At 42.8% G+C, this 25794-nt stretch overlaps 1 protein-coding gene across 3 annotated transcripts in view; it reads left to right on the top strand.

The window, feature by feature from the left end:
- The window catches only part of TTLL4 (tubulin tyrosine ligase like 4), a 43609-nt gene continuing 17815 nt past the window's right edge, over positions 1-25794 (top strand). Inside the window, exons 1-2 of one of the 3 annotated variants that reach the window (XM_043992244.1) lie at positions 4-149; positions 3128-3212. The gene's annotated coding sequence lies outside the window, so the exon portion shown is untranslated. Of the gene's footprint in view, positions 150-3127; positions 3213-25794 lie in introns of all 3 variants that reach the window. The other 2 variants (XM_043992246.1, XM_043992245.1) reach the window with 2 other exon arrangements.

Genomic DNA, 25794 nt, shown 5'->3' with positions numbered 1-25794 from the left:
GCACGTGGTACGTGGCCGGCGGCGCCGGCGAGCGCGGGTCGCGTGGCGGTGCGTGGTTGCTAAGGGCGCCGAGGCTGCCCGCCCGGCAGGCCAGGGAGGAGCAGCGCGGAACCAGGCACCGAAGCCGGGACGTAGCGGGGGTCTGCAAGGTGAGCGAGGCGGGGGCAGCGGCGAGGGCTGCCCCGGGACCGGACACTCTCCATCCCGCCTTCCCTGCCTCGCATCCTTCCTCTCTGCTCCCGCTATTTCCCCTCCCGGACCCTCGATCCTCGGCTCCCTTTCCCGCCAGTCCCGACCGCGAAGCGTGTGCCGCGTCCCCCGCCCCGCCCCCCAGTGGCTGCTTCCAGTGCTCTTTCCCCTTTTCTCCCCTGCGGGCCTCCCCCTCCCCCGCCACCCTCTACGCCCGGCCCCCCACCCCCACCCCAGTCCCGCCCGCCTCCCCTCCCCGGACATTCTTCCTACCCCAAGTCCGGCCTGCTCGGCCCTACTGCCCCTCCCTCTCCTGGACCCAGGGGTTCCCCCTCCCCCACCCAGCCCAGCCTCTGTGGCCGCTCCAGACCGCTAGTGTCTGTGTCTGTGTCTGCAGGGGACTCCCTTTTTCTCTTTCCTCCTTTCCCCCTCTGCCCCTCGCCGTGTTCCTGCCCCATGCGGGGGTTTGTGCCTTATGAGAGCCAGGGAACCCAAGACAATCAACAGGCCAAGAACCTACATTCCGCTGAGAAGTGTGCGGGCAGGGGTGCCCCACCCCCCATTTCCTAGAAGTAAAGTTAGGAAAGGGATTGGAAGGCTTTTGGAACTGCGCCCCTGCGAGCCCCAGCTTCCCATTTCTTCTTTGGCACCTTCCCCCCCTTCCACTCAACCGACGCTTTAAACTTGCCCTAAGAGGTCCCCCAACCCAAAAAGAGGAAGCGCCCCTTTCTTCCACCTTCCCACATCTTTGGGGGAAGGTTCCTCGTGCTCTGTTTAATGTATCGAGAGTCTTGGCTTACAAAACCACAACCACTAGGAGATTAGCAAAGTTTTGTCTTTCATATTCCGATAAGGAAGAGTAAGAAGACACACTTGGGTGCCTTGGTTTCAGATCAAGGTTATTTTTTTATTCCTTCTGGTTGTCATGGGGAAAATGGGGTAATTGGTAGGGGTTTGGGGTCCTTAGGAATTCCTCTTTAAAGAATTACACCCTCTTGCACACAAAAGCAGTTAGAATAAGATGGTAGTTTATTTATGGGCAAGGGAAGGGGGAGGGGAAGGGAAACCATGAAAGTCCTTGGACTTCTCATGGGGAGAAAGGCATGGCACAGAGAGAGTGGCTCTAAGATACCAATCTCCTCGAGCAGGAGACTGGCAGGTACTTTTATAGAGGACTGATGGGGTGACCATCTGACTCTGGAAAGTTCCTTTAGTGAGGGAGGACCATCCCCCACTGGTGTTGGCTGGAGGAATTGGGTGAGGGGTGGCTGCAGATCCCAAGCCATCTCTGGACTCAAAGGAAGCAGCCACACCTAATCTTATTGCCCCAGGGTTGAGGGAAAGAAGAATGAAGGGTGGGGGCCCCAGAGCTAGCTCAGTCCGATCTGGTTCCACTTATCTCTCTATCCTCTGGTTTAGTTTCTCAAGGAGAAGGTTCTTTGATGTGCCCCAGAGAACTTCTGGGGTGCTATGGGCCCATAACATGGTCATTCCCAATTAGCTGATGAAATTTATCCGCTTTTACATTTTCACTTACTGTAAGAGTGCTAGTAAAAAGGTTATCCCTTGTTGCTGTTCTGCAACTCCAGGGACAGAAAAGAGTTAACAGACCAATTTCTTTTGTTGTTGTTCATTTGGTTTTTTTGTGTGTTTTTTTTTTTAAGCTGGAAAGGGACCCAAAAAATCTAGTTCAGCTGCTTCCTTTGGTTAGGTTGTATGACTTGTTCAGGATACACAGGCAGTTTTGAGCCTGGATCTTCTCAATACTCAGCACACTTTCCACTGGGATGGGTGGGTGCTTACGTAATGGGGCCAGTTTTCGGTATTGGGCAATAAGGTCATGTTGAATTTGAGGGATGTTTGTCAGGCTGTAATACAGATTGGGGTTCTGGGACACTGGGAACTTAATGTTCATGGAAAGTACTGGAGATATACTATTTTCTAAAGTAGAATACTTTTATGAGAAAGAGAAGTTACTGACCTACCTCGTGGATTTAAAGAGTAGTAGTAGTAGAGGACATAAAGATATGTCTCAACCATCCCTATAACTCAGAAGCAGAGGAGTGGAGTAGAGTGTAACTGACCTCCTTTTTTTTTTTTTTTTAATTCACCCTTGGACCCTGGCAAATTGGGTTTTTCAATCAGTCCTTTTCTAGTTAGCTGGAGTAACGGGTTCTTTGAGTCTTTTGAGATTGTTCACCTGTTTCCGAGATACTCTGTGTTTGAGAGTTTTGCTAGTAATGTTTTGAACCTTCCTTCCTTCCTAAGGGGAAACTCCTCATCTCTTCAGAACTCCTAAGATATAGATATGTCTGTGACCTTTGTACAGTAATCATTTATTTGCTGAAAGGGAACAATGGGAGTAGGCCTGTTTGCTAACAGTTTTTATTTTCCTTAGGGTCATGACCTCAAGCTAGGTTTCATTTCACAATTATCTCAGGGCCTTGGAAGTTTCTGGTCATTGCTCCCCTGACACATGATCAGCTGTTTTGGTCAATTAGCATCATGCTAAGTAAAATGGTTTTCTCCATTGCTTGTATTTTTTACTTTTTCTTCTTGGCATGTATGGCACAACAAGGCTTGACATATAATACCTTGTTGCCTATTGCCTGCCTGCCCTCCACTGCTCGAAGTTCCAGACAAGGGCTAGAAGTCCAGGAAGGATGAGGTTGGGGAGAGGCTTGTCTCATCCTTTTTGTTCAGGGTTAGGATCAGGAAAGCAGCTCACCTTTTGATATCTTAACTGGCTATTTCCTTTTCAGTCATTTGGAGATTTACCTCCTGCAGCCTTAGTTTATTACTTTTCTCCAGATTTGATGACTCATTTGAAAATCAAAGATAGTATATTTTCTCCTGATGTCCCTGACCCACCTTCCTCTTTTGGGCTTCTAGAAGCTAATTGCATTTTTTTTTTACTACATGTACTTTCTAATTGGAGGAGGATCCTGGGAATTATCTCTCAAATAAAAATAGGACCTCATTCTCTTCCCTCTCTTCCTCCATTTGACTCTCATCACCTCCAGGTAAGTCAATTCTATCTTGACTATAAATACTAAACATTTTTCAGAGACCCTGTGGATTGCAGATTTTTTTTTTGTCACTTTTTGTGCTCAGAGTTCCCATGTTGACCTAGGGAAATACCTAGACAGAAAGGAAAGGAAACTTCAGATCCCAAGAGCCACACTCTCCAGTAATGTAGCAGAGTGATTTAATCAGTGGGTAATTACTCTCTAGAAAGAATATCCTGTCCCAGCTAGGCTGGCCCTGGCCCTGGCCCCTGGAGACTGGTTTGTGTGAGGAGACTGTGATGGATACTGTCTCAGGTTGCTGAGCACTCACTTTGACTCTGGTAGGAAACTGGAGTAATTTTCAGGACACTAGACCCTATATGGCCCAGAAAGGATTGGAAGGTGAGGAATGGGTAGAGGTTCTGTCTGAAGACTTGGGGTTAACAAGGTTGTACAGATTCCTGAAACAGATTTTATACTCCAGAGATAAAGCCCAGTTACCTTACTTTCATGTACTTCTTTATTCTCCTTCACCATCCCCCACTTCATTCAATCAGCAGATATTTAGTGAATGCCTGGTCTGTGCAGAGAGTTTTGATGTACATGAGAGTAGTGGAGTACCTGAGGAGAGTGGTGTACTAGTGCTTGCTGTCAGTCCAAACTGCCATGTATAATGGTGTTTCTGTGAAAAAAATTCATTCATTGCTACAAATTTAAGTTGACAGAAACATATTTCTTCCCACTTCCAGCAGCAGGAGTGGAGAACTTTTCCTTTCTCCCTGCCAGGTAGTGCAGAGAAGCCTGGGAAAGGAGGAAAAAATGGGAGGTGGGTATCCAGAGTGAGGGACTGAAATGAAGAGCAGACACAGACTGATGAGCTTTTCCTCATAGGAGGAGGGAGTGTGGAGGTGCATCATGGAACCTGAGAGGTCATCTAGGCTAACCTCTCCAGTAAATAGGTGAGAAAGGCTAGGAAGGTCCAGTGACCTGTCCAAGATCATGGAAGTAGCTTGTGTCAAAGCCAGGACTTTTGAACCAAGCTTCCCAACTCCCAGACCAGTGCTTTCCCCCCTGTATTGCATGGGATGAGCAGGAGCTGGGTCTGAGACCTGAGACACTGTCTGAGATGGCTGCTTAGATTGGGGATATGGCAGTGGTGGTGTTAGGACTAACCCCTAAAGTTTTTCCTTCTCTTTAGATGGCTACTGTTGCCATAAGTCTCGCTTCTTAAATAGTTTGAATTAAAAGGCAGATATTTCAGAAGAGTGAAATCTCAAGTTTAATCCAGAATGGAGAGGGAAAGGGAATTCCTGTGGCTACTGGGTCATCTGGTGGGATAGCCATTCTAGGGTGACCATATGTAATGGGCAAAGGTAAGTCAGGACTGTGCATACTTAAGGAAATTTAACTATATAACACATCAGGTGAAAAGTGGTAAATGAATGGTATAGACAATAAGTCCTCAAGTTCAGAGGTCATGGTGGGATCCAGCTCAAGAATGACCTCATGGAAGAAGAGAGATTTGAGCAGGACCTTCAGGAGTGAGTAGGGGAAGGTGGCTGACTGAGAAAAGGAATTTTCAGAGGTGTGTTCAAATCTGAGTTGATTGTTTTTTTCCTAAACCTACTCTTTTTTTTTTTTTGTGAGGCACCTGGGATTAAGTGACTTGCCCAGGGTCGCACAGCTAGTAAGTGTCAAGTGTCTGAGGTCGGATTTAAATTCAGGTCCTCCTGACTCCAGGGCCAGTGCTCTCTATGCACTGTGCCACCTAGCTGCCCCCACAGTATTTCTTCCCTTCCCCATGATATTTACTCTATTATCTATCTTCTTTCACCCTATATAGATTTGCTTCTATATAGGGGACAGACATCCCCTCCCCCAATCTGCCCTCCCTTTTTTTGCCCCTCTTTTTATCCCCTTCCCCTCCTATTTTCCTGCAGATAGATTACTCTACCCAACTGGGTGTGTGTGTGTGTGTGTGTGTGTGTGTGTGTGTGTTAATCCCTCCTTGAGCCAACTGTGATGAGATTGAGGTCTTTGAGCCTATTCTGATGAGTGTAAAATTCATTTACCGCCCTGCTTCTTCCCTCATCTCTTCCTCTACTCTATAAGCCCTTTCCTGTTTCTTTCATGTGGGATTTCACCTCTGCCCTCCCCTGTCCCTCAGTGCATTCCTCTCACCCCTCAATTTTACCCTAAAGATGTCATTATGGGGCAGCTAGGTGGCACAGTGGACAGAGCATCCACCCTGGACCCAGAGGGATCCCAGTCAAAACCCCGCCTCAGACACAAGACAGTCACCCACTGCACAACCCCAGGTATGTCCCCCAGCTCCGATTTTTTATGGTTCTCTAGGGTCTTGTATTTGAAAGTCAAATTTGCCATTCAGTTTAGGTCTTTTCATCACGAATACCTGAAAGTCCTCTTTTTTATTGAAGTCCCATTTTTATTCTGAAAGATTATACTATTTTGCTGGATATGTGATTCTTGGTTGTAATCCCAATTCCTTTGCCCTCTCGAATATCATATTCCATGCCCTCCAGTCCTTTAATGTAGAAGCTGCTAGATCTTGTGCTATCCTGACTGGGGCTCCACAGTACTTGAATTCTTTCTTTTTGGACGCTTATGATATTTTCTCCTTGACCTTGGAGCTCTGGAATTTGGCTATAATATTCCTGGGAGTTTTCCTTTTGGGATCTCTTTCAGGAGGTGATAGGTAGATTCTTTCGATTTCTATTTTAGCTGCTTCTTCTAGAATTTCAGGGCAGTTTTCCCTGACAATTTCTTGGAAGATGATATCTAAGCTCTTTCCTTGATCATGGTTTTCAGGTCGACCAATAGTTTTCAAATTATCTCTCCTGGATCTATTTTCCAGGTTGGCAGTTTTCCCCAGAAGATATTTCACATTGCCCTCTATTTTTTATTCATTTGGATTTACTTTATTATATCTTGGTTTCTCATAAAGTCACTAGCTTCCATTTGTTCAATCTTCATTCTTAGGCAATTATTTTCATCAGAGAGCTTTTCCATTTGGCTTTTCAAGCTGTTGACTTTTTTCTCATGTCTTTCCTGCATCACCCTCATTTCTCTTTCCATTTTTTCCTCTACCTCCCTAACTTTATCTTCAAAGCCCTTTTGAGTGCCTCTATGGGCTAAGACCAATTCATATTTTTCTTGGAAGCTTTAGATATAGGGGCCCTGATGTTGACAACTTCCTCTGAGGGTGCACCTCGATCTTCCTTGTCACTAAAGAAACTTTCTGTGGTCCTTACCTTCCTCTGTCTACTCATCTTGCCTTTCTTTTACTTGACTTTTAGCTTCTTAAAGTGGGGCACTGTTTCCAGGCTGCACTATCCCAAGCTTCAGGAGGTCCCAGGTGGTATGATTTAAGGAGGATCAGGTTCTTCACTCACCTGGCCTGTTCCCTGGTCTCTAGATGACCCCAGACTAACTTGCTAATCAACCAGCTTTGTGTGCTGTGATTGTCAGCTACAATGAGCCTGTGCCCCTCACCCAACCTGGGCCGCTGCTACTCAAGCCTACCTCCTGGTTCCCAGGAGGGGTGAAAAACCCAAGTTCTGCCTCAGCACCAGCATAGACCCCTGTAATCTCCCCCCTGCCTAGGGCTCAGCCCTCTCACCAGACTGTGAGCTTAGTTCTAGACAACACTGGTGCTACAGCTGATTCAGAGGCTCTGGGGGTCTCCTTCTCTGGTGAGGCCTTCCTGGGACTGGATCTGTGTCAGGGTGACTGTGGGGTTGAGCTTGACTCCTGTATCAGCACAGTATCTCCCTCCCAATCTTCCAAGACATCTTTAGTTGGAAAATGATTTCAGCACATTTTTCTGTGGATTTTGCAGCTCCAGGAATTGTCCTATGGCATTATTTGGATGTTTTTTGGAGTGATCATTTTATGAGTTTGAGAGCTCCCCCACAGTATTTCTTATGTCTTGTTTCTTTTTCCGTTGCTTCTGGGCCTTTCACTTTTCTATCAGGAGTTGGGTAGCATCATCATTATTATTCATTACTCCTCTGGAATCATTGTTGGTCATCACACTGATCAGGGCTCTTTACTCTGCCACATTTCCTGGGAGTCTTCTCAGGTTTCTCTAAAAGTATCCTCTTCATCATTTTTCACAGCACAGTAGGATTCCTTCACATTTATATATCATAACTTGTTCAGCCATTCCCCAATTGATAGGCACCCTTTCAGATTTCTGTCACTTTCCTGCTAAGAATTCTCTTTTTAAAAATAGTAATTTATTTTTTACCCAGTTACATGTAAAGATAGTTTGTAAGATTTTGAATTCCAAATTTTTCTCCCTTTCCTGCCCCCTCCTGAAGCCAACAAGCAATATGATACAGCTTAAACATTACAATTTGATATAGCTTATACATTACAATAATGTTAAACATATTTCCATGTTATTTTGTGAGAGAAGAATCAGAACAAAAGGGGGAAACCACAAGAAAATAGAAACAAAAAAAAACCCTAAACAAAAGTGAAAATAGTATGCTTCAATCTGCATTCAGACCCCATAGTTCTTTTTTCTGGATATGGAGAGCATTTTCCATCTTGAGTCTTTTGGCATTGTCTTGGATCATTAAGAGCCAAGTCTAACACAGTGATCATTACAATAATGTTGCTCTTATTGTGTACAATATTCTCTTGGTTCTGCTTACTTCACTCAGCATCAGTTCTTGGTTTTTGAAATCGGCCTACTTATCATTTCTTATGGCACAATAGTATTCCATTACATTCATATACCACAACTTGTTTAGCCATTTTCTAGAATTTTTTTTTTATTTTTTATTTTTTTGGCCAGGCAGTGAGGGTTAAGTGACTTGCCCAGGGTCACACAGCTAGTAAGTGCCAAGTGTCTGAGGCCAGATTTGAACTCAGATCTTCCTGAATCCAGGGGCTGGTGCTTTATCCATTGTACCACCTAGCTGCCCCCATTTCCCAGTTTTGATGGCCATCCCCTTGATTTCCAGTTCTTTGCCACCACAAAGAGAGCTGCTATAAATATTTTTGTACATGTGGGTCCTTTTCCCTTTTCCCTGATCTCTTTGGGATACAGACCCAGCAGTAGTATTACTGGGTCAAAGGGTGTGCACAATCCCATAGCCCTTTGGACATAGTTCCAAATTGCTCTCCAGAATGGCTGGATCAGCTCATAGAGCCACCAACAACGAATCTTTCAGTAGTTCCCTATTGCCTACAAAACAAAGTTCAGAGGTTTTTGTCTGATATTTATATCTCCATTCTTTTGCTTATGATAGTGGTTCATGTTGCCTGGAATGCTCTCTTTCTTTGTGTAATGTCTGTCTATCCTTGAAAGCCCAAATCATTTGCTACCTTCTCTCTCCCTAATTCTCCCTAGTTCTTAATGACTCTTCTACCTTCAGACCTCACAACACTATTGTAAGGGGCTAAAATTCTAGCTAGTCTGGCCACCTGCTGGAGACTTACTGTAGGAAAGTTCCACCAGTATGTAAGTAAAGTGCACTTACCATGCCTCATTTTATGTTATATTTGTGTGTGTAATAGCCCCATCTTATACCAGAAGTTCTGTGAGGACAGTGGTTGTATCTCCTCTAAATTGTGTGTATATTTCAATACCTCTTTTTGTTTTGTGGAGCAATGAAGGTTAAGAGACTTGCCCAGGGTCACACAGCTAGTAAGTGTTAGGTGTCTGAGGTTGGATTTGAACTCAGGTCCTCCTCAGGTCCTCCTGACTCCAGGGCCGGTGCTCTATCCACTGCGCCACCTAGCTGCCCTATATATTTCAATACCTAACACAGTTCCATGCATATAGTTGACATTTAATAATAATTTAATTTTTTAGGGACAGTGAATTGGCCAGGCTACTGGGGGAAAAGGGAAGTAAGTTTAAAAATGTAGGTTAGGGTCAGATTGTGGAAGACCCTGAATGTCTGTCTAAGGAATCTGGATTTCTTCTGTGGGCATAGATGAGCTATTAAAGAATTTTTAGCAGGAGACTGGTATGAATGGTGTTTTAGAAAGATCAATCTAGGGGGCAGCTAGGTGGCGCAGTGGATAGAGCACCAGCCCTGGATTCAGGAGGACCTGAGTTCAAATCTGGCCTCAGACACTTGACACTAGCTGTGTGACCCTGGGCAAGTCACTTAACCCCCATTGCCCGCGGGGGTGTGGGGGGTGTGGGGGGGGTGGAGATCAATCTAGATTTGGTGTGTGGGACAGATTGGAGACAATGAAACCAGTCAGGAACCTATTGTAGTCATCTGCTTGTGAAGTCATAAGTGCCTTAACTAGGATCCTGACAATGGGAATGGAAAGAAAGGGAAAGATCATAAACATTCTGAAGGAATAATCTATAAGATATGGTGGCTAATTGAATATGGGGCAAGGGAAAGGGAGAAGTTAGATGTGATACTAAGCTTTTGAGATTGGGTAACTGATAGAGAATAATCCTGTCATTGACAAAAAGAAGAGAGTCATGATTGGAGAGAGATACTGGAGGATGAGTTTGAATTTAGATGGGTTGTGTTTGACATGGTAGGACATCCAAGTGGGAATATCCAGTGGCCTTTTGGAGTACAAGAGTAGAGTCAGGGAAGAGGTCAGGTCTGGAGATGCAAGTGTGGGTTGGTCATGGTTGGTGCTGTAAGAGTGGCTATGTTCTCAGAAGAGGAGAATGTGGAGACAGAATAGGGAGTTAAGAGAACCCAGAGGTAGTTATTTAGGACAATATCTGTTCTGCCTTGTGTCAAGAATAGTGATGTGTGAAGAGATTTGCAGTGACGAACTCTAGCTGCTGAGGTAGTCCCATTGCCTTTATCCATTTACATCCGTCCCTTTGTTTTCTCATCCCTGGGTTCTGGGCATTCTCTTTCTGTTACACATTTCAGCATGGCCAATCTAGTCCTGTAAGTATTTGGTAAGTGCTTACCATGTGTTGGTCCCTTGCTCTGAAGAGCTTACATTCTGTTGATACAGACAGTTGGAGGAGCGAACAGTTAAAGGGGTCAGAAAATGTTTCCATTGGAGGTAACAAATAAGTGGGTCTTTGGAGAGATTCTAAGAGGTGGATGAGACCACTAGATTCCAGGCATGTGACACGGCCTATGCAAAAGTGTGGAAGTAGGAAATGGCGGGCTGAGTTTGGTGAATAGTTTTGCTGTAGCATAGAGTCCATGAAGAGGAAGAATGTGCATTGAACCTCAAAAGAGCCATATTGCGAAGGACTTTGAGATGACCAGCTTTTGCCAGAGTGGAGGAGTGAGCTGACCATCTCATTGGAGTAGGTAACTGTCTCAGTATAGCCTTTCAGGAGACTGTCTCAAGCATGACTTCCTACCTTAATCTCAAGCACCCCTCCCACTACCCCAGTGTGCTCCTTCCTTCTGAACTTGGGGTGATCCTTCAGGACAGTCACAACCTACTGTTGGAAAACTTCCTCTTCTTCCTCTTAGATACAGCGTGCTGGCTGCCTCCTCTTGTGGCCTCTGCCCTGGGTCACTGCAGTACACTCCTGATGGGTGGGAGGGGTCTTCCTCAAGTCTTTTTCCAGTCATCTCCCCACAGCTTGACTAAAATGGGTTTCTAAAAGCTCATGTCTGACTAGGTCACTTCTCAGTAAACTTCAGTGGTTCCTTATTGACTCAAGATGAAATTTTAAAAAAATCTATCTCATCTTTTAAAAATGTCTTTTTTTGTGTGTTTTATGATGCACAGTAAGTAGTACATGTGTATAATTTATAAATAAGTAAACATACACATTTGGTGTTGCATCTAGAAACTTTTTTTTTAGTGATAAGTGTTTAAGATCAAAGAAGTTTAGAGACCACTGTTTCAGGGGATGCCCTGCTTTCCCTTCCTTCTAGGCTCAGCCCCTAGTCCTGGCGTTTTGGCCTGGGCTGATGGGACAAAATAATTTTACTTTATTCTCTGAAGTTGCATAGGGCCACAGTGGATTCTGTAGCAGTTGTGTTATCCTTGCAGTAGTAGCTCTGGAAGTATGAGCTTAGAAATTCTTCCAAGTATTTTTGTGTGTGGGGGGGGCAGGGATACAATGGCAGCAGATATTGTACCTTCTAACTTTATGGACTGGGTCATGGGTATCCAGGCAGTCACAAAGATACCTGTGAACTGTAATGTTCCACAACTTCCCGAAAGACCTCCCAAGAGTGTATCATTGGATCTTCTACCTCCTCTATCATAAGCCTCAGCAGCAGCCTGGGAAATTGAGTCTCTGCCTTGACTAGATAACCAAATAGCCAAATCTTTGGAGACTGAGGACGCAACTCCATCCCTCCCCACCCACCTTTTCATGCACAAACTGCTTCACTGTCTGGACCAGGGAGCATTTTACAACTCATTTTCCTGTCAGGAGGTCCAGGTTCAGGTTATGTTGTATTTCTCCATTTTTTCCAAGACAGATGACCATTGTCAAAGAAGGCCTCGGATGCCCTCTAGTCCAACATATAGCTTAGTCGAATGTGACTAAGGATTCCCTTGGCCATTCAGCCTTTGCTTGAAGATCTCCAGAGAAGGAAGCATGTCATCTTCCAAGGCAGCCCACTCTACTTTTGCATAACTCTGTTAGGGGGATTTCTTTATAGCAAACCTACACCTGGTGACTTGCATCTTTCACACATTAATCCTAGTTTTGCTTTTGTTCAAGTTCAGTTCCATGAGAGAGCCCTTTAAATGCTTGATAAACACCATGTCTTTGTTAGACTAAGTATCCTATCCCTTCAGCCTAGTACTCATGCCATTCACCATCCTGATTGTTTTCCTTTGGATGCTCTCCAGTTTATTAATGAATGTCTTTGCTGAAATGTGGTAGACAGAAATTAAAACCATTCCAGGCCTGGTTTGGCTAGGACATAGTATTGTGTGATTATCACCTTTCTATCCCTATATGTTTATGTCTCTCGGATGCAGCTGAAGGTTGCATTCGCTTTCTTGGTTGCCATGTCATAGAGTTGTTGGATTTACAGTCCACTTGAGCACCCAGATATCTTTGGCAAACTGAAGAAGTGCCAACTTGGGCAGGAAGAGAGAATTCCCAGGACATAGTATAGATTGACAGAGAATTCAAGGGAAGATTGTGCTTCAGTGGGGCACCAACTTTTCTACCACAACCAAATGCCTGCAGCAGTTGCTCAGTTTTGCATGATGATGCTCTGGTTTCATCCCACCACTCTCCACTTCTTGTCAATACCCCTTAGTATCCCTTAGATTCTTGTGACAGAAGCCAACAATAATAGTAAGTTCAAGCAGTGTTTCACTTCTACTTGGTATTTAGTCACCTTCACAAATACATCTGTGTACTGGAAGCCAGCAGACGTAGTAGCTCTCAACCCTGAGTGCAGTCATCACCCCTTTGCCCCACCCCTGCCCCAGTACTTGTAGTTGGTGACTGCTTTTTTCAAAAACATTTTATTTTGAGTTCTAAATTCTTTCTCTCCAGCACCTCCTCTACCCATTGAGATGGCAAGCAGTGTGATACCCATTGTGTATCATGCAAAACATTTCTCTATTAGCCTTTGGGAAACTATATAACGATCAATCTTCAAACCGAAGTGGCTTATAAGTGAGAGAGTCAGCCATCAATGGACTCCTAGAGAGCCCTTCAGGTTCCCGAAATTGGCCATCCAGCCTACACAGGCCTTTTCCTAAGCATACCGTCTTTAAAGTCCTGTGACCTACTTGTTGGAGCTGATATTTTACTCTGGATCAGCAGTTCTCCCATCTATGTCATGGTCTTTATGTGTACCGTCTTCCTGGTTCTATTTACTCTGCATAAGTTCCTATGTCTTCCAGTTATTCTCTGTATTGGTATTCATTTTCTTAGAGCCCTGTAATATTGTAACATTCAAGTATTGTGGCACAACTTGTTTCACAATCTCCCAGTTGATGGGCATCTACATTGTTTCCAGTTTTTTGCTACTGTAAATATTTTGTGTATATAGGGGCTTTCTTTTTGTTATTTACTTCCTTGGAGTGTGCCAAGCAGTAGAATCTCTGGGTCAGAGGGTATAGACATTTCTGATATTTTCTCCAAATACTGATTTCCAAAATGGTTGGACCAGTCACTTCTGCTAACAATGTGCTTGTCTTACCACCTTTCCAACATTGACTTCTGACTTTTGTCATCTTTACCAGTTTGTCAAGTGTGGTGAAATCTCAGGGTTCTTTAAAAAAAAGTTTTATTATGAGATAGAAAATCATCAGCGAACAAACATTTTGATAAGAAGGTCAGAAAAAGAGGTTTATATATGAAACCATGGCTCTATCCATCCAGCTTAATTGCTTAATATGATCAGTCTTGTGGTGTTGTGATCGATTATTATATTCAGAGGAGACACTGAAGAAACAAAAAGTAAGAGGAAGAGAGAACAAGAAGGGAACTAATAGACTGGATGGAGAGGCAGATGGGCAGGTTCAGAACATATCAGAGAGCAGAGGGAGGTAATAGGTGGTCAGAGAGAAGGAATAGAAAGTTTGTAGTTTGGGAGATATGTGCTGGTTGTTGGTTAATATGGGCTCTAGGAAAAAAGGTCAGTAAAGTTCGGTAGAGTGATCAAATGTAAGGACCAGGGATGTTGATTATACTGTAATTATATGGCTTCTTGTTCTTGTGCTGATAAAGAATCTCACACCTCCCTAAATCACCTATTCCATGAACTCATTACCCTCTTCGGTGTCAGGGAAATCTTACTGTTGCCTGAAACTTCTGTGGTTTTAGAACATTTCCTCTTGTTGTTCTGTCCCTAAAGTATTATGGTTGTCAAGTAAGGAGAAAGCTTTATCTGGTGTTGTCCTTAAGGCATTGCCAGATGTCTTGTATTTCAGGGTCTTGACCCATTTTCAGGTGTTAGAGCCAGGTTAGCCAGTGGGTGCAATTTTTTTTGCCCTACTCTTTGAATCTCTTGGGGTCAACAGACTAAAATCTGGTGGAACTACTTTTGCTTAATTGCAAAAGGATTAAGAAAGATTGTTTCCTTCTACTATATTGAAAGGCTAAAAGTTTCCCAGGGCCTCTTTTGTATTTCACTGGAGGCTGGCCAGCCAGCAGACCCTCACGGAAACCTTAGTTCACACTTTCTTTCTCTGCTTCTTGGGCATATCTATTATCTTCTCACCTGAGGGCAAAATAAGAGCCTGTGTTCTGCCATGGCATCAGTGACCTCATATAGGACTAGTTATAAAATTAACCCTCCAAGTGGCATTGAAGATAAAGTTTTTTTTGTTTTGTTTTGTTTTGTTTTGGTGAGGCAGTTGGGGTTAAGTGACTTGCCCAGGGTCACACAGCTAGTGTTAAGTGTCTGAGGCTGAATTTGAACTCAGGTCCTCTTGACTCCAGGGCCAGTGCTCTATCCACTGTGCCATCTAGCTGCCCCCGAAGATAAAGTTTAAACAAACTCTTCATCTTTTTACTCAACTGTGCATCCTGCTGCTGGCCTAAAGTTCCCAGAGAAAGTGTCCAGCTGTTCTTAAATCTGCCAACCTATGATTCCTACTATGAGCACCAAAGTAAATGTCATAGTAGAAGGCTGTGTGATGGGTCCTTGGGCTACATAGTAAGTCAGGTTGGCTAATAATCATGTTTTAAGTAGCCTCCTATGTGCCAGGTATTGGGCCTAGGTATAGAGGTAGCTGGGCCTGGAGTCAGGAAGACCTGTGTTCAAATTAGGCCTCAGTCAACTTAATAGCAGTGTGATCCTAGGCAGGTCACTAAAATACTGTCTACCTCAGATTCCTTAATTGTAATATGGGGATAAATAATAAGACCTACTTAGGATTATTGTGAGGATCAAATGAGATGATATTTGTAAAACACTTAGTTCCTTGCACATAGTAGGAGCTTAATAAATTATTTTTTTCCTTCCTTCCCTCCTTCCATCTTTTCCTCCTTCCCTCCTTTTCTCCCTTCCTTCCCACTAGAGATACAAAGGAAGACAAAAGATAGCCCCTGTTCTCAAGGAACTCACAGTCTAATAGGAGAGGCAACATGCAAGTAATTCTACAAGATAAATTAGGGATAATCAACCGAGGTCAAGGTCATTAGAAGCTGAACTTTACATAGTTTGGGGGCATATGGGTACCAGGAATCTCTTAGGCCAAGTGGCACCATTTCTTGTGGAACTATGGCCCTTACTTGGGTTTATTTTAGACTTTTCTTTCTCTTTGCCTAAAACCTTGTTACAGTATTTGAGACATTCTCAAACTCCTATCAGAATTTCTTTGGCTTGGGTCTTTTGCAGGTAAAAATCTTGGAATCTCAGTGCTGGAAGGGAACTTAAACTCTGTTAGTTACAATCTTGGCAGTAAATCCTCTTTCAGGGCCCCCCATTTGCTTGGCTGTAAAAGGGAAGAAGTTGAATTAGATAATTTCCCAAGGTGCTTTCTTGCTCGCATGTTCTGTGACCCATCTGATGTCAAAGCCAGAACTCTCCTATTCAGGGCTCTTTCTGTTATAGTTGCCTTTTTAGAGTCACGTAGGAAGAAGGTGAAGAGCTTTTTGTCACTGTGTATTGTCCCAGTTTTTCTGCTGGAGTTGTAGTGAGAGAGCGGATGTATTCCTGATTCCTTCATGTTGGAACTCTGAACACACTGTTCTACAGAAACATTGTTACCCAACATGCTTAGGTTCTGTGTCGCTGTCTGTACATAACATTCTGGCCTGGGAACCGAACCCCCACATGTCACATGGCTTATCATTTATTATTTTTTTTAAAGAAAAGGGATAAGTGTAACAATTATTTCCAGTTGTTGGCCCATAGAAATAATAATTGACTCATCTGGTTACAATGAATTCTATGTAAGTCTTTGGCCACTCTGTATCACAAAGGATTTGTGGACTGTGTGTTTTGTAAGCAGAAAGAGAACTTAACCAAGAAAAGACCATGTATTTCTTTGGTCCTGATATTAAGTAGTAGTTACTTTTCAACTCCTTTTTACCTACTCCCACCTCCAGCATCCCAACTATTGATACAAACCCCACAAAAACAATACCTTACTACAACCCAGGGAGGCAGATAGTATAAGTGTAATCAGTGTCCTGTCTGTTTTGTAGAAGAGAAAATGGAGGCTCTGAGAGGCTGTTTGCCTGGGGTCACACAGTTAGTATCAGAGCCAGCATTTATAATCCAGATCCCAGAAATGAGGAAATGGGCAAGCTTGGCACCATTTTTATACTTGCATGGCTTAAAAGCACTTATTTTCACAAAGAAGATGTACTTCAGCTCTAACTTTTCCTAGTTAATAGGGAGCTTGGTTTCTGGTAATGTATTTAAAACATTTTTTTCTTGCTTCTTTTGTTTTTATGTCACCTTCATTTCCAAATATATGCATCCTTCCTCTCCTCCCCAGAAAGCCATCCTCTGGGACAAAGAATGTATATTTTAAAACAAACTTCCATTAGAACAAAATAGTTGGGGATAGATGTCATAAAGGATTTTATTTGTAGTTCTAGGAAAAACTTTGTTGTATAATTATTATTGGGCCCCCTTTCCAGCTTCCTTTATTTGTGGTTAATGGACTGGGTGCTAGGCTACTGATGGTGAACTGGGAAAAGGTGACCTGACCTGGGTGGTTTTGATCACTTATTCAGTGGGAGCTAAGATAGTGAAGGACTTTAATTATTGTGTGGCCTGCTTTTGGGCTTGAAGTACAAGAGGTGGAGACCACCAGTGCAACCTGACTGAGGAAGTACTGGGAACAGGGACTGGACATGTGATTTCACCAGTATAGAAAGCTCCTCTCCCAACACAGGTGGGCACCTTCTCTTCAACTTTATAAGCTTAGAGATTTGCCTACAGAGCTCCTTAAGTGACTTGGCCAGGGTTCACACAGCTAGCTACTTAGGTCATCCCGGTTCCCAGACTAGCGCTCTATCCATTAAACTCTTCCAACTTTCATGAGATCCATGGGAAAACTCAAGTCCAGATGTTTTGCCATCATCTAGCCTTTGCCCCTTGTACATAAGAACTTTCCCTCTTCTTGCTTGGAGTGGGGAACCAAGTCACAGAAGGCTCATGGAAGATGTCTGGCAGGTTGATCTCTTTAAAAGATGACATGTTGGATTTTTTAAAAAATTACTATTTGGGTGATGGCAATTAAATTCTAGGAAGGAACTTCTTTTTTTCTTTTTTTTAATTTGTTTTTGTTTTTGTTTTTTTTGCAGGGCAATGAGGGTTAAGTGACTTGCCCAGGGTCACACAGCTAGTAAATGTCAAGTGTCTGAGGCCAGATTTGAACTCAGGTCCTCCTGAATCCAGGGCCAGTGCTTTCTCCACTGTGCCACCTAGCTGCCCTTTAAAAAAAAAAATGTGTTTGGCAATTAACTTCCAAAACAAACACCAGAAAGGCTGCTGAGAGGAAGCATGGGTAAAGGGAGTATTCCCTGCTGAATCATTTGGCTTGCTCCAGGAAATGATTATAAGTATGTCTTACTTTAGGAATGAAATGTGTACTATGTGTCAACAATGTGCCAGCTTCTGGTGACACAGAGGAAAAAATGAGAGCATCATTGCCTTGTAGGAGCTTGTGTTCACTAGGGTGGTGCGACATAAAGGCAGAGAAGTCAATACAGAGAAATACAAAATAAATACAAAACCTTCCTGGAAAGTTGTATGGAAATTGGCTTTTTGTAAATGGCATATTTTAAATGCAGTGGATAACTTGTGGGTAATAGTCTTCATGTGACTAAATGCAAATTTTACATTTGAGGAAATTGAAGCTGAGGAAGGTTTGGTGAATTGCTCCAAGTTACCCAGGTAGGAGGTGGCAGCGATGGCATTGATGGCATTTGAAGTAGGTCCTCTGACTCAAGAGCTACTGCTCTTTCCACTGTATGACATTGCCAGTCACCGTGCCAGGCACTAAGAGTCTCCTGCCTTTTAAGGAGCTTATATTCTCCTAAGGAGAAATATCTATCAATACACATAAGTAAATGCTCTGGATAGCTACAGAACAACTAGGGAGATCAGGAAAGGCCTTGTGTAGGTTTTACTTGCTGAATGAAGCAGAGGTCAGGAGCGAATGCATTTGGGGAGAAGGCATGGGTTCTTGTTCAGTAGAGGGCTGTGGCACTGAGTGCCAAAGCAGAGCTAGGAAGGACAAGGGTCTAGCTCTTTCTGCACTGCATCACCTTGCTGCCCAGCTAGGAGATGGAATGCTGCATATGAGAAGAGGTAGTAAGCAAGTCTGGCTAGACGTAGAGTGTATGAACAAGGGTTATTATTTGAGAAACCTGAAAAGAAAGGCTGGATCCAGATTGGGAAGGACTTTATAGGTTGCAGGAGTTGGTAATTTGTTCTAGAGGCAATAAAGGACCTGAGCTTCTTGAGCAGGGCAGTGACATGGTAGGAACTATACTTTAGGGGCAGCTAGGTGGCACAGTGGATAAAGCACTGGCCCTGGAGTCAGGAGGACCTGAGTTCAAATGTGGCCTCAGACGCTTGACACTTACTAGCTGTGTGACCCTGGGCAAGTCACTTAACCCTCATTGCCCTACAAAAACCACAAAAACCAAAACCCAAACAAACAAACAAACTGTATTTTAAGGAATATAAATTTGGCAACTGTGTGGACTTGAGGCAGGACGTTCACTTAGGGACTATTATAATGGTCCATGTGAGATGTGATTGGGACTTGACCTGAAGTGATTGGATGCTTGAGGGGAAGAAGGGATGGGATGCCAAAGATGTCACAGAATCATTAGAAAACGAACTTGTAATTAATCGTGCATTGTTCCTGGAATCTCTGCAACTTGTGTCTAGGGTTGTGATTTTATGCCAAGGACTTATTAAAACATTTAAGGTTTGAAATCGCCCGCTTTTTTCCTCCATTTAAAAAATTTTGGCCCCCTTACTTGCTCCGGAGATGGGAATCACCTTTCAGAGGAAATGGTACTTGGAGTCTCTGGAGGTGGAGGAAATAGAACTAGTCTCCTGGGACCAGAGTGCAGATAGATGCTGCTAAGGGCGGCCTTCAGAAAAAAGGCGACTGGTGAAGAGAGGGTCCAGTTCAGAGTCTGGATGTCAGGCCTTATTTAACCCCTCTGGGAAATGAAGAAGAGCTTTTTCTTCATAGGCTGGCCCTGATAGGAGTTAGACCCTTATCAGAAATCTGCCTGGGAAAAACTGGACCTTTGGCAGCCATCATTAAGCCTGCAACCCCACCCCACAGAGAACAAAGAATCTAGGATGAAAGAGTCACCTCTGTCATTGCCCCCTTTCCTTAAGCTTTTCTGTAGCCTGTTTGGCATCCAAAGGACATTTGTGTTTGGCCTTTAGGCCTTTCTTAGGACATCTTGGTTATTTCATCTCACAGCATCATGGAATTTTAGAATGAGAAAGGCCCTTGGCAACCAAGTAGTTCTGCTGATACTTGAAGAAGAAATCCCTCCCATGCTTACCAAGTGTTTGTTCAGAAGCCTTTGCTTGGAGACCTCTCAAGGCAGTCTCCCCTTTGCACAGTTTGGCAGCCAGGAAGCTTCTCATGATGTCAAACCTCAATTGGCTTCTTGGCAATTGCCCTCTGGGGCCACAAAGAAATAAGTCTGATCCCTCTTCTGAGACTGCAGCCCCCCCCCCCCCCCCAGTCTTCTCTTGTTGAGACTAAATAGTTCCATTCCTATCAACTAATCTTCATAGGACATGAAGTGAAGGCCTTACCTTCCTTCTGCTCCCTGGGATGCTCTTCAGTTTATCAAAGCCCTGAACTGAGCACAATAATTTTGCCTTCACTTAGCTATAAAGTCACTGCTTAGACAGGGGGTTGCTAAAATATCCTTATAGCCTCTGCTTGGTGCTCACTCCCTGGACATGTGGCTTTTATTCCCATCCCTCCATACCCTATGCCTTCTTAAGAAATAAAAGGGATTTTAAAAAGAGGACAAATTGAGGCTAGGAAGGAGAATCCACTGTTAAACAGAGACTTGCTGTATGGTCTCCTACTAGAGTTTCTTTCTACCCCCTACAGCTTATCAAGTACCAAAGCTTAGATCCAAGCCCCTTCTGTACCTTCCATTTATTTACCCTGGATTTTTAGGAGATGAGCATTCCTTCATTTACCTCTGAGGCAAGCATTTGGTTTTCTTCTCTCCCTAGTTTTCTTTTCTTTGTGTGTGTATGAGGCAGTTGGGGTTAAGTGACTTGCCCAGGATCACACAGCTAGTAAGTGTTAAGTGTCTGAGGCCAGATTTTAACTCAGGTCCTCCTGAATCCAGGGCCAGTGCTTTATCCACTGCGCCACCTAGCTGCCCCATTCTTATTTCTGAATTTTATTGATTAACTTTTATTTTTTATATCACGTTGATTTTCTAATATATCCTTCCTTCTCCTCTATCAGTAAGCTACCTTTTTAAAAAAATTATTAAAAACATTACCATATTAGTCATTTTGTATAAGAAAACTTGAGTAAAGGGGAAAAAAAAGAAAGTGAAAATAGCCTGCTTCTGTCTGTGTTCAATCAATATCAGTTCTTTCTTTGGAGGTGGATAGTATGCTTATCATTAGTCCTTTGGGACTGTCTTGGGTCATTGTATTGCTGAGAATAGCTAAGTCATTCACAGTTCTTCATCAAGCAGTATTGATGTCACTGAGCACAACATTCTCCTGGTTCTGCTCACTTCACTATACATCAGTTCCTCCAAGTCTTTCCAGGTTTTTTGAAATCTGCTTGCTCATCATTTCTTATGGCACAATACTATTCCATTATGTTCATATAATACAACTTGTTCAGCCATTTCCCAGTTGTGGGCATCCCCTCAATTTCCAGTTCTTTGCCACCACAAAAAGAGCTGCTATAAATATTTTTGTACATGTGGGTCCTTTCCCCTTTTTTATGATCTCTTGTAACAGAGAACTTTAAAAAGAAAGAAAAAATTCATCCCAAAAAACCTAATCAGTGCATTAAAAAAAATGACATTGTATACAGTGTTCCAAACCCCTGATTCACCTTTTCTTCCCTCACTTCTGCAAAGGAGTGAAAGGAAGTATTATCCTATAATATTTCTTGGGGCCTTGCCTGTTCTTCATAATTTTGCTTATTACTTTTTTATTTTCATATGCATTATTGTCATTGTGCATATTGCTTTCTGGGATTTTGTTGATTTATCTTACAAGGTAAACTGAGACAGAATTTTGAGCACATTCTGCTTATCAGTAAGGCTAGCAATTACCAATAAAAGGGGTCTTTAGCTCCACAGCAAGCAAAAAACCTCCAATGAGGGTAGATGGATCCTTTTTACAGACAAAAGGAGGCGCATCCAAAAGCTAGAAGGCAGCATCATAGATGGGGAAACAATATGATTGGATGAAAATCTGGAACGTGGGGCTAGCAACAAGCCCCTCCTGCCACCTTGGAGAGTTCATTGGTGGTGTCCCCCTGCGTGGCCAGTTAGGGTGACAGTGGTGACAGACTGGACTTTCTTGAAGGACAGTTTTCCAGAAATAACAGGCCAGACTCCCTGGCATCTACAGTGCAAGGATAACAGATTCTTTGACACGAGGATAGAACAGTGATTGACAGGAAAGCTGAACTTTTCAACTTAACTGGGAGACAAGAAATGTGACTTATATAAAATGTTGGTCGTGGTACAGAATAGAATCCATTACAAAAAGGGAGACAATATCAATTTGATTTTCTCATTTCACTTTATATCAGTTCATGTCTTTTTATGCTTCTCTGTAGGTCATTCTTTTTGTAATTTCTTATCACAGTTGTCATTCAGTCATAAGCCCTTTTCATGACCCCTTTTGGGGTTTTCTTGGCAAAGATATGGGAGTTGTTTGCCATTTCCTTTTCCAGCTCATTTTACAGATGAGGAAATTGAGGCAGAGTTAAGTGATTTGCTCAGGGTCACATAGCTAATGTCTGAGGCCAGATTTAAACTCAGGTCTTCCTGATTCCCAGGCCCGTCACTTTCCACAGTGCCATCTAGCATTCCCTTATATCACAGCAATATTCCATTTCACTAATATAATTTCTTTAGTCTTTTTAAAATTGGTAGACATCTACCTTGTTTCCAGTTCTTTGCTACTCCCAGAAGTGCTGCTCTAAATATTTTGGTGTTATGTGGAACTTTTCTTTTTGTCAATGACCTACTTACGGGTATATACGTAACTTGTCTCTCTCTGGCTTAAAATGTATGAAACATGTTAGTCACTTGCTTAACATAATTCCAAGTGGCTTTCCAGAACAGTTAGACTAGTCCCCAGCTCCACTCCAATGCATAACCCCCTCCAGCATCAACTATTTCCATCTTCTGTCTTTTTTGCTAGTTTTCTGGAGGTAAAGTGAAACCTCCAGGTTCTGATTTGCATTTCTCTTATCATTAGTGATTTAAAACATTCTTCCATATGGTTGTTAAAATTGTCAAATTCTTTGAGATCTCTTTGTTTATGTCCTTTGACCATGTGTCTACCCCTCTTCCTTCTATTTACGTTGTTATCATTGTTTTGGTTTCTTAACCGCATCTGTTCATCTCTTCCTTTGCTTGTGAATTCTTCATATTCATGGTTTCTTTTTTTTTTGAATCAGTTTTTTTAAAAATTCTATTCATGGTTTCTTAAGATGTATGATTTTTCCTTCATATTTCACATGTCACAATTTGTTTAGCCATCCATCAAATCCTGTTCCCACAACAAAATTGGTTTTTATGGGATTTTTCTGTCTGTGACCTCCTTAGAGTATGTGCCTGGCAGTTTCTCCTTCCTGTTATTTAAAAGAATTGAATTTTTCTTCACTTAAGTCAAATGTTGCTAGGGTTGGATCGCATAAAGATAGGTGGTCCTAGAAGGGCAAAACATAAGCAATATGTATTCAGAAGCAGTTCATTGGTCTTCTTCCCTTTAGCCCAGCCTGAACTTTCAGACTTGTTTATCCCTGATTCATTGACAATTTTTTTTTTTTGGTGGTGAGGCAATTGGGGTTTAAGTGACTTGCCCAGGGTCACACAGCTAGTAAGTGTTAAGTGTCTGAGGCCAGATTTGAATTCGGGTCCTCCTGACCCCAGGGCCAGTGCTCTATCCACTGCGCCACCTAGCTGCCCCTCCATTGACAGTTAATGAGATTTTTGTACTCTAGGGAGGAGTTAGTTGGCTATCCTTAAGAGGGTAAAATTGTTAAGACTTATTTATTCATTAATTAAAATATTTTTTTTTCATAGGGGCAGCTAGGTGGCGCAGTGGATAGAGCACCGGCCCTGGATTCAGGAGGACCTGAGTTCAAATTCGATCTCACTTTACACACTTACTAGCTGTATGACCCTGGGCAAGTCACTTAACCCCAATTGCCTTACAAAAACAAAAACAAACAACAACAACAATTTTTTTTTCAGTTCCTAATTCTCACCCTCTCTGTAGCCCCTTCCCTACGGATTTGAGAAGGCAAGCAATACAATAACCATTATACATATGAAGTCATGGAAAATTTTCCACATTAGCCATGTTGCAAAAAAAAAAAAAAAGACAAGAAAATGAAAAAATATTTCACTCTGTCTTCTTCAGACCTCATCAGTTCTCCCTGGAAGTACATAGTATTTTTCATCGTAAGTCCTTTGGAACTGTTGTGGATCATTATGTTGGTCACAGTAGCTAAGTCTTTCACAAGTGATTGTTATAATGTCGCTATTATTGTCTACAATCAACCCTTTATGAGTTATAAGTATATGCATATAATATACATACACACATAGATAGATAGAGGTATTTCGTGCTTGGCCTGTATCCTCAGCCACAGAGAATATGAAGGGTCAGGGACTAAGCATATTGATTTTATTTCTGTCTTCCATACTTTACCCATGTTCCTCCATTTACATGTGTCTCACAGAGACTATGGTATGTGAATATGGGATGCCTGCCAGCAGGTTGGGTGAACTAAGAATGTATATGCCTTTCATCGCTCTTAGAACTTGGGGTCATGGAAAACACTGTTTCAGGGTTCAGAGAATGCTATTCGTGTGATCCAAGACAATCCCAAAGGACTATTGATGAAACTTACTATCTACCTCCCAAGAAAGAACTGATATTGATGGAACATAGACCAAAGCATGCTATTTTTCACCTTCTTTCATTTTTTTCCCTTTTATTCAAGTTTTCGTGTACAAAATTACTACTATGGTAATGTTTTGCATAATTGTAAATGGATAACCCATATTTGATTGCTTGCCACCTCAGGGAGCGGGGAGGGGAGGAAGGGAAGGAGGGATAAAAATGGGAACCCAAAACTATAAATAAAAATATTTATTACATTTTTAAAAGCAGCTTTGATATAAGACACTTCCAAAGGACTTAGTATGAAGACTGCTACCCATTTCCAGAGAGAGAACTGAAAAACTGCAGATTGAAACATGTTTTTCCCTTTCTTAATTCCTCTTGCTTGTTTTTTGGGGGATGGGGGACGGGGTGGTGGGAATATGCCTAATGTGGAAATGTGGTTGGCATGACTTTCTATGTTTTTTTAAAAAAGAATGCTATTAGTGACAGTGTTGGAAAGCCTAAAAAGGTTTTTAGGGCAGTTATGCCAGAGGTAGAAGACTTCGTGGGACTGGGATAAATTGTGGTTAAGGTGACCCAAATTCTCTTGCAGCCTGACTACATAAATAAGTGTACTCTGTTAATTAAACCAGTTTAAAAGGGTTGTTTAGAGGGAAGGTGGAGAAAGCAAAATTAAGTCCATTGTGCCAGTTATCCCAGATAAAGGGCTTAGAATGTCAGAGTTGTTTGGGTCAGATGGACCAGTTCAAGTTACTTCAGAGCTGGGGGCAAACATCTTCACTGGCCTGTTCCAAAGCTCTCTGTGTCCGGTTCTTTCTTACCTGCCACTTGAAATATCCAGACTTTTTGGGTTTCAAGACTTTCTAACCTGGTCCCCACCTATTTTCAAGGCTGATGTGACACTTTTACATTGTATTTTCTATGCTCGTCTACCCAAACTACTTGAACAAGCCTCATTTTGCTACTTCCTTGCCTTGGCTCATGTTAATAGGTTTACATCTGGAAGAGACCTAGGAGAACATTGAATCTCCTTAGGCCAAGAATGTCTTCCCAACTTTTCTGTCCTTGCCTTTTGAAATGTTTACCGGTTCTTCTAGGCCTAGCTCAAGTGCCACCTCCAGCTGGAAGCCTTCTCCTCCCACCCTTCTAGCCAAATGTAATCCTCTGGCCTCATGAACACTTGGCGTGTACATTTCCTTCTTTCAGTTAAAATAAAACTTAGGTGATTCTTTTTCTCCAGACCAAGATGAGAACACTGATTGCCTGCTTTATTCATATGCTTATCAACTTACCTGGCTTGAATGGTATTCTCAGAATCTTCCCAGACCCTCCTGACTGCTAGATAGAAGTATTTTTCTTTTTGATGATTGGAGCTTAGCAGTCAGTGACAGGCTGGGGAAGCTCTGTTCTAGGTTGTCTCCACTTTCCTTCCCTTCTAAATTGTGAAAGGCTGCTCTGAATGACAATACCAAGGGTAATTGCCTGGGCTGAGTTGCTTGTCTTTGAGCTCCCTTCATGCAGAGCCATCTGGAGTGAAAAACATCTTCCAGCCGGCTTTGTTGAATCAGGAAAAATGGGGCTATGGATGGGTCCGCATC

The sequence above is a fragment of the Dromiciops gliroides genome, chromosome 3 (assembly GCF_019393635.1).
Source record: "Dromiciops gliroides isolate mDroGli1 chromosome 3, mDroGli1.pri, whole genome shotgun sequence".
Taxonomy (NCBI): domain Eukaryota; kingdom Metazoa; phylum Chordata; class Mammalia; order Microbiotheria; family Microbiotheriidae; genus Dromiciops; species Dromiciops gliroides.
Note: the sequence above shows the minus strand (reverse complement) of the source record. Positions and strands in the feature narration are given on the sequence as shown.